Here is a 9149-nt window from a genome sequence, read left to right on the forward strand (position 1 = left end):
TATACCTGCTGTTAAGGCTGAACTCTATCTATCAGATTACTTTACAAAGCTGTATGGCTCATTCCTGGAGAGTTGTTTGATTTGGTTCAAAACCAGAGTCTGTTTTCTTTTTAAATGTTAATGCAGGCTAACCAGGCTTCAAACATGTGCAGAAATTATTGCAAACCGATTAATCTTTCCTGGGAAGGGATCTGGTCTTGTGCAAAGGAAAAACTATTTCAAACAAGTAAAAGGGGAATTGCACTATTGAGTTGGCGATGCAATATTTAGAAGTTACTAAAGGCAATTAATTGCTAGTTCAAGTGAAGTTCAGATTCCTCGAAGTGAATAACTTGTAAGAGGTTTATGTAGAGTATGGTAGTGCCCTGTTACATGTTTATATCATTTTTATTAAAGAAAAGGATTGGTGTCTCCATGTCAATTTTACCAAGTCTTTTTAAATGCTTTCAAAAACCAAATTCTTGGAAAACAGTAGTAAAAACTTCTTTAAATGGACTTTTTATCTTAGCAGTTTGTTAAGAATTATTATAATTTCATTCATTTAGCGAAATCATGCAACAAATATTCCTCCAGCAATGCCATTCCCTGTTCTAGGCACTAAGTTCAGAACGGTGAACAAAAGAATAAAGTCCCCCATCTCGTGGAGATTACAATCTTATTGGGGCAGGGGGAGGTGGAAGGCAGAGACAGTAAACAAGTAAATGTGTAAGACATCAGGCTATGAAGAAAAGTGTCAGCAAAGTGGGCAGGGATAGAGTTTTCTTCCCATTTACATCACCAGCATCTGGTGCTTCAAGGGAACTTAAGAGGATAATGAATGGATTCATGACTTAACATGGTAAACTCTTCTGGCAGAATCTGTGATCAGGCAGAATGCTTGCTCTATTGCCATCGAGCTGGGAGGGGGCACACATGCTCTTAGTCCCGCCCCCCAGGAACAGGGGGTGGGCCTTGTGTGCTGGTGGCAGGCTGGTTCCAAAAGGAAAAGCCTTCGAAGACAAAGCCCTCTTTTGACCTCTGCCTGCAACCCCCGCATACCGAGGGCTTCAGAGAAATTTCACCTGTTCTAAAAGGTTGACATTCTTGTGAATCTAAAGCAAAGTAGACCTCTACTTAAGAACAAAGGCTACACTGTTGGGAAAGGAGTCTGCAAGTTCCAATGTTTTCTCATACGCTTTCTTTGCTCTTCGTGGTGTCCTCAGAAGGGAAGGAATCATGACCCAGGTCCCCCTTTTACTTTCCCCACTACTTCATTCGTCTAGTCATTATGGAAGTTGCTAATTGCTTCACTAGTCAGCAATTCCTTTGTCCAGATACTGTGCTGTGTTAGCAGAGCTTGGCTGGCTCTTCTCTTTCTCAACAGCTCCAGGAAGATGGTATCTTCACTTATGGACTCTGCGTTCTCTGAGCAGAAACAGACACAGACAGACACACTCAAATGCTCAATCAATATCTTTGTGTGAAAATCATGCAAACCAGTATTACTTCTGGCCTTGTGAGGAGCCTCTGATAAGACCTTTCTGGACTGCAGCTCTCTGAATACCAGCGGATATGGTCGCCTCCCACCTGGTCAACCCAGAAGTGTAGGAGTGCCGAGCCTGGGTGGGAGCCAGAGGCTGAGAGAAGAAGGGCAGTGACCTTATTCAAGAGAAGTGAATGTCACAGGTTGTAAAGTCAGCAAAGTTGCTCAGGGCTGTGTCACCACTTTTGTGAGCCTGGGCATTTTGCCTTTGGGGCTCCCTTCCTCCATTAGATAATATTAAAAATTAAACTGTGTGACAGTGTTGTGTAAAGATGATAATGAATGGATTAATGATTTAACATGGTAAACTCTACCTGCAGAAACTCTGATCAGGTAGAGTATAATCCAGAATGGATCCGTTATTATAAATTTATTATGATCATAATCCTTTTTTTGTTCTTGTTCCAAAAGAAACTGAAATGGTTCCATGGGCCCCATAATGTATCGGGCACCCTAAACACTGGGCTTCTTGTGCCTAATGGAGAATTCAGCCTCAAATTGGTACTTTAGCACCTTTGCCCTTCTTTGGGACCCATTGTGATCACACAGATATCTCAGGCATCTAATCTTCCTGCTTCCCCTGCCTTTCCTGCCCACTGACCCATCAGAACATTGCAGCCAGCTACGGATCGAGGAAGGATGCAATAAACCAATGGACTATCTCATGCGTTCTGTAGCTAGTACTCTGCTAGTTGCTCTGCGTGCATTATTGTTGCATAATGTTCTCTCAATGGCCTTATCAGATTATAATAATCAGGGGCAGGGGGCGGGTGGGGGGAGGTAGTTGCTTGGTTACAATAATACCAGACTGCAAGATTCTAAACCGAGGTTCTGCTCAGCTGGAGTGCTGGAGCTGGCTGGAGCCTGCAGCAGTTGATTATCAAGCAATAATGGGGGCTCAGGAGGCGATGGAAAGCTTGAGGGGAAAGTGAGACTTCTCTTAAACCAGATGAAGAAGACTTTTTGCCTTGGGGGTGGGAAGGGCGTGTTGCCCTTGGGCTTGTCCAACAGCGAGAAGCAGAGTTTGGGAGATTGGCGTAAAAGTAGCAATCCGGTGACCTCGCCACATGGTACCACATATAAGACAAAGATCTGGGAAAGATCCACAGAGCTGCCATGGTGGACAACGTAGCAAAAGTTTCTATTGCTCGAAGCAGATTCTATTGCTCCGGATAAAAGGTGTGGATGACAAAGACAAGATGAACAGGACTAACGAGAGGCCAGCAGAGCTCAGCACTGACCTTCTCCTGCAAAAACAGCGGAACAGATCTTTACTCAGCATTCTCCGTCCAAAGCCAGGCCTGGAGATGCCTTGTGTTGGAAATCTTAATAGTAGTTCGATACTCTACGGAAACTTTGCTCCAAGAGAAAACTTGGTGATTCCTACCTCAAGGCCACAGACTTGAAGGAAGAGCATGGAGACTTGATCAAGATGTGGCAGGAGTTTGAAAAAACTCTAAGAGAACTGAAAGAAGATGCTGCTGAATTTGACGCTGAAGCCTGTAGAGCTTTCCCTGTAGCATCAACTGATCGGGCAAATTCATCTCAAGATCTCCTTTTGAAAACTTCACAAGAATATGCACAGATTTTGCAGAAAAATTATATGATCTGAAATATAAACAGTAATTTATGTACTGTTTACATAGTATTTGAATTGTTTGCCACTAAACCCATGATACGTGAAATCTTATTAAAGAAAAAAATTTTGAATCATAAAAAAATAATAATAATAATCAGGGGCATAATTATAATCCAAAGAATAAGAGACAACATATGTTGAGTTTGTATTATAAACTGGGGAGTCTTTTGAGAGCTTCTCCTGTATGTAGTAATGTGGTATCTTCCCATTTTTTAGATCAAAAAAGAGATTCAGAGAGGAAAAGGGACTTGCCCGTGACCACACAGTCTGCACAAGGTCAGAAAGCAGAGCTGGCTGACTCAAAAGAGCTTGTTCTTTCCTCTTCCCACCAGACCACGGTATTCTCATCATCGCTGGAATTTCTCTAGATGAGACTGCGCATCTGGAGGGTTTATACTTTCCAGGGTGATAAAACTTGATGTTTCTCCACAGGAACTGAAAGAAGACGACCACTCAGCCCAAACAAGCAAAGTCTGCAGGAAATCTAACCCTGGGACAGTAATTTTAAGGAACAAGAAGACGTGAGTCACAATCCAAAATAGCAAGAACAAGGCATGGGATTCTTCCTACACCAAAACAAATGCAGGGGCTTAGTTTCAACCATAGAACGTGGGAGGGAGACATTCCACAGTAAGTTGAACTGCCTGGAGAAAAATGAATATTCTAGATATGTGAAAATGACTATTTCCTAATGAGTGCCTAAAAGACAGGGATGTATGTGTTTAGTAAATTCTTGTCATATTCTACACTTAGAAAAGTTATTCTTAATCAGTATGTTATGCCAGTACTGGAGTCATCCTTAGAAAATTAAAATTTGACCTTTTCTTATGTTCTAGGTTACTATATTACAAAATAATCCCCTGAAGTCTTCCAAGTTAAGGTTATACACTATCTCAAAACATTTTTACTATCCATAATTATAAGAAAACAGAGTCATTCTACTAACTTTTGAGCTAAAGTGCTAAGTTTGATAATTTTTCCCTCCCCCATTATTATTTGTGATCACTATAACAGCTAGTGAGGGCGTATGGTTCACCAGAAACTGAAGCAAGAACCTCACATTATGTTATTTAATTCATATAACAACCCTAAGAAGAAAGCACTGTTAGTATCCTCCTTTTACATAGAAGGGAACTGGAGATTAGAGAGGTTAAAATCTTGCACAATATCACTCAACTACTATGTGGGAGTATGGAGATTCATATCACAATTGATCAGTGTATTTTAGTTTGAAAGAAATATTCACCCAGCCAGTGCTCTTTCCATGTGGACCCAAACCTTTGAGTTCCAAAGTGGTTGAGATCAGGCTGAACAAAAATGACCCAATGTCACTGAGTTCTGAGCATGAAGAATTAAGGCCCTTCTTAAAATAACGTTTTAACAACCTACTCCAAGAACTGGCTTCTCTATGGGACACACAGAGACCTCTCTTTTCGTCACTGCAATTTACAGACAAGTTGTCTCCCTGTCAGACTGTGAAAGCCATCAGGAGTCAAAACAACAGATTTTCAAAGTACGGCTTTTCAAAAACAGAGTCAAAACACGCTCTCGGAGTATGGACTTAGAGATCACCTGCATCACCCCGTGACTCTGGGCTGACTGGGCGATTAGTGGTGACCACAGATTTGTTAGGAACCAAGAAACTGACTCTTATCAAATTCCATGGCCCCTCAGTCCATTCTCGTCCATATGGCATACATATATTGAAAGCTGTTTCCAGCTCCAATGTTGAAAATTGAAATGAAATCTTGAAGAAGTGGGGCACAAGGTACATGAAAGGATCCTTGATGCAATCTGATCCAAAGGCAGAGACTCTGCACTTCATACTTGTCAATATACCCGTCCTGGGCCTGCCTCCCATCCCTGTAGCCCCCGGGTTCTTCTACGCAAGGACCTTTGATAACATTCTGGAGTCATCAGGCAGGTGAATAAACACCCTGCCATGCACTGCAGAGGACAGGTCCTAGGAAAACAGCCACCCATTCGCATCAGAGGTGTCTGTTTACTCTACGAACAACAAGAGCTGTCTCAGGAGTTGTACGGGCTTTGAGGGATGTTTACTCTCAAGAAAGCAGTATATCGCCACCCACAGGAAGTGACAAGACTATGCAGTCTGCCCATCGGAGAATAAATTCATCTGCTTCTCAACCTAGTGACTGGCAATAAAATTCGTCATCCCTAATAATAATCATCACAATATACCATAGGGTGCTCAGGTTTGCTTCCTATTCAGCAACTAGAGAAATAGGGAGACGCTTAAGTTACTCATTGTGTTTTACAGCTGCAGCTGATTATCTAGCGATAATGGGCTCAGGAGGCGATGGAAAGCTTGAGGGGAAAGTGAGGCTTCTCTGAAACCGGATGAAGAAGACTTTTCGCCTTGGGGGTAGGAAGGGCGTGTTGCCCTTGGGCTTGTCCAACAGCCGAGAAGCAGAGGTTGGAATCCAGCAAAGGCTTTCTAACGTTGAAACTAACGGGCTAAGGTCCATGCATGCCACATCCTAGGCTGGTATTCAAGCATGCCCCAGAAGGAATACATGTGTTCCCACAGATCCTGCTCTGGTTCTTCTCAGTCAGAGACAGGTGGGGTAGCTCTGATCTGGGGCTGCCTGGTGGTCTAGGACCTTAAGTAAGTGGAGTATTGGTCTAACGCCCTAGAATATGTCCACTTCATAGTCCTGTTAAAAGTGCCATGGTCCTCTTATTACTGTAGGTAGTTAACTAGTTATTAATAAGAAAGGACTGCAAAGGAAATTGGACTTTGAGCTTAATAAACTGGGGAGCATGAGCGTGTTTGCTTCACCAGGAAGCTATAGCTTCACACCCCAGAGGGGCATAGCATTGCTTTGCCATGGAAGATTAACACTCCTCTCTCCCCCTCTCTGGTATCAGATTGTTTGGGGGGTGCAGGGAGAGGTGTATGACCATAGAGTCCTATCAATCTAGCTAGGGGTGGACCTACAAAAAGCCCACAAAAGCTTGGGAAATTGATTGATTATTTTGAAAAAGCACCTGGTCCATCCCAAACCCAAGCAAATATAATCCCAGGGGAACAAAGAAGTGTGCTCGCTCTCTTTCTCTCTCTCTCTCCCTCTTATTAGCACACTCACTCCATTCATTTGCATGCTCTCTCACCCAGGAGCAAGCAAGCATGTGGCTCTAGCAGCTACTGGGGCCCCATGGCAGACTATGTGGACTCCAAAGGACTGAGCTTTAATGTAAAGCAGAGACTCTGGACACAGACTTTTGTCTTGGCCTTGCTGAGGGCACGGTTGGACTTTTTCTATGGCAGGATGGATGGAGAGGAGACATGGGGGCAGCCTTCCACACGAATAAACCACCTTGCCACACCACAATCTCCCTTGTATGGATCCTTGGAATGCTTTCCTCACAATCCCATGGAAGAGCCTGATTTCTACCTACAACATTTAAGAAAAAATGGTCCAAGGGGCATTCTAACTACTTCTTTCTCTAGAGCAAACATGTTAAGCCCAGAATATTCTACCACAATCTAATTTTATACTTACCATGAGAAGAAAACCACCTTGGAAAATAGAAGGCTTTTAGAGTCTCTGTTGACCTACCCCTGGCTGTTAGCAATGCTAATAAAGATCTTGCACCATAATCCCAAATGCAAGAATCAAAATCTTTGCATGAAACACCCAAGTATGTAAGACCGTAGTCATAAAAATCCAGGGAGGGTTTTAACCCCCCCCTTTTTCCTACTAAAATTGTTGATTAATAACTTGATCCTATTCATGGATTTCCCATCTTCCAAAAAATCAAAAAAGGAAAACAAGAAGCATTCCTTCATAAATATATACAATGGTTTTTAAGAACTATGAATCTTTGTTAAAAACAGGACACAATCGCATAAGATATCATTTGCCAGAAACAGGACTGCTGATTAGCTGGCCACTATTCAAGTTCTATTCCTTGGTTGATCGCTTTCACTAAATGCTCTCCTGGTTTCTTGCTAAATCATCACAACACCTGGGCTACATCAGCATTCTGACAGAAATATACCTCCTTTGAGTTATGACTTAGTGTGAGGCCCTTGGCCATAAGGAGAATTTTTCTGCAACTTTTATAAAACTAAAACTGTGTTGAGGACAGTTTTGGTGTCCTTCAATTAAGAATCCACGTTGTAAATTCTTCTTAGGATTTAGGGATACAAAACCATGTAACATTTACAAATAAGTTCATAATAAAACTCTAGTATGTTTCTCTTCATTTTTAGAAAGATAAGAAGAAAATGGAATCGGCAACCATTTGCTTCCTGAAACAAATGTGTGCTATGCAGGCAGTGGGGAATGAAACCAAAAGACCAGCCGAAGCACTTAATAATTATGCAGTCTATGCTACATACTATGGCAGACTAAGACGGCTCCAAATTCTCTAACACTCCTTCCACCCAGAGGTGGATTCTGTGCTTCCTCCCCCTGAATTTGGGTCGGCTCTGTGATTATCTAATAGCATATGAAGGAAGTGATGTAGTGCCAGTTTCCTGGTCCAGGTGTTCAGAGGCTGGGAGCTTCCATTTCCTATTTCTATAATTACTCCTTCTTGGAGCTCTGAGTCTGCATCTAAGAAATGAGATTACCCTGATGGAGAGACCAAGGTGGGCAGTTCAAGATTAACTAGAAAGGGTACATAGCCCAGCAGAGTCCAGCCTTCCAGCCATCCCCTCCAAGGGCCCAGATATGTGAGCGAAGCCCTCTTAAACCATCCAGAGAAAGCTGGCCACCAGCTAAACACCAGCATGACCCCGGTCAATGCCGATGGAGCAGAATAATCACCTAACAGAGCCCTGCCCAAATTCCGGTCCTATGGATTGTGAACTGTTTTAATCCATTATGATTAGGAAGGTTTGTTACTACAGAAACTGGAACACATATGTTATCTCATGTGATTCTCATGCAACCATCTGAAGTAGGTAGATCATAGTAACTTTCCTTAAAGTAAGGTTCCACATCACTGAATGGCAAAGCCACATGAGAGCTCAGTTTCTAGACTCAGCCCATGTTTGTCTATGCTGGATGCTGCCTCCAGGTGCCAAAGAGAAACAATGCCCAGCCTTGCCGTGGCCATGTGCCCCACTGGGGTCCAGGGAAGCCTGGTATTGGAAGGGCTCCAGCTACCTCCAGCTTCCTCTCTGCCTTGTTTCCCAGCTTCACACCCATGCCAGCCCCACCACCCTGGACAAGCCCATCTTTTCCTCCACTAGCTGTGTGATCTTAGGCAAGTGACAGAACATTCTGGAACTAATAAGTGCTCTGAAAGTATCAGTGGCTGCTATGATTCTGATTGCAATCCCAGATCCTTTTCACAGTCAAACTTCATGAGGAAGAAGGGTCCTTAGACCAAGAGGCCCCTGGGCCTACCATAAGCTTCAGAATTCTCTGAACAAATATAAACATTAGATCCAACCAGAGGTCCTCTTTTTAATCAAAACATATCATTTATGACGAATTCTCGCTTGTGTGTGTACATCTATTGTGCTGCTTCAGATAGATGCCCGGGACCTGGGGGGTGTGTGTCCCACTTTTTGTCTATTTATAATGAGCCTACTATGTGTCAAAATCTATGCTAAGCTTCTTTTGTAGGTTAACTCATGTATTCCTCCCAAGAACACCATGAAACATATTTTTAATGACTTCACATGCAATTTTATGATCCCATCGTTTTAAAACTTGTTCTAGGTGTCACGGTCATCTGGCGTAAGAGAAAGAAGACTCAAAGCTTCTCCTTGGATGGAACAATTTTACAACAAAGAATCAAGCACAGAGGCGTAAAGGGCAAGAAACAGAAAAGTGAGGGAAACATCAGATTTTAATTCATTTTTGTATTCCCCTCCTGAATAAATTGATCAAGCCTCTCATGCACCAGTGTGTTATCCTGGGCACCCTGAGAAGCAAGCATCAAGACAGGATTAAATATGCAAGAAATTTATTAGGGGGGACCCCAATGAGAAAGAATTGGCAGGGT

Source organism: Desmodus rotundus, chromosome 7, assembly GCF_022682495.2.
Source record: "Desmodus rotundus isolate HL8 chromosome 7, HLdesRot8A.1, whole genome shotgun sequence".
In the NCBI taxonomy this organism is placed as follows: Eukaryota; Metazoa; Chordata; class Mammalia; order Chiroptera; family Phyllostomidae; genus Desmodus; species Desmodus rotundus.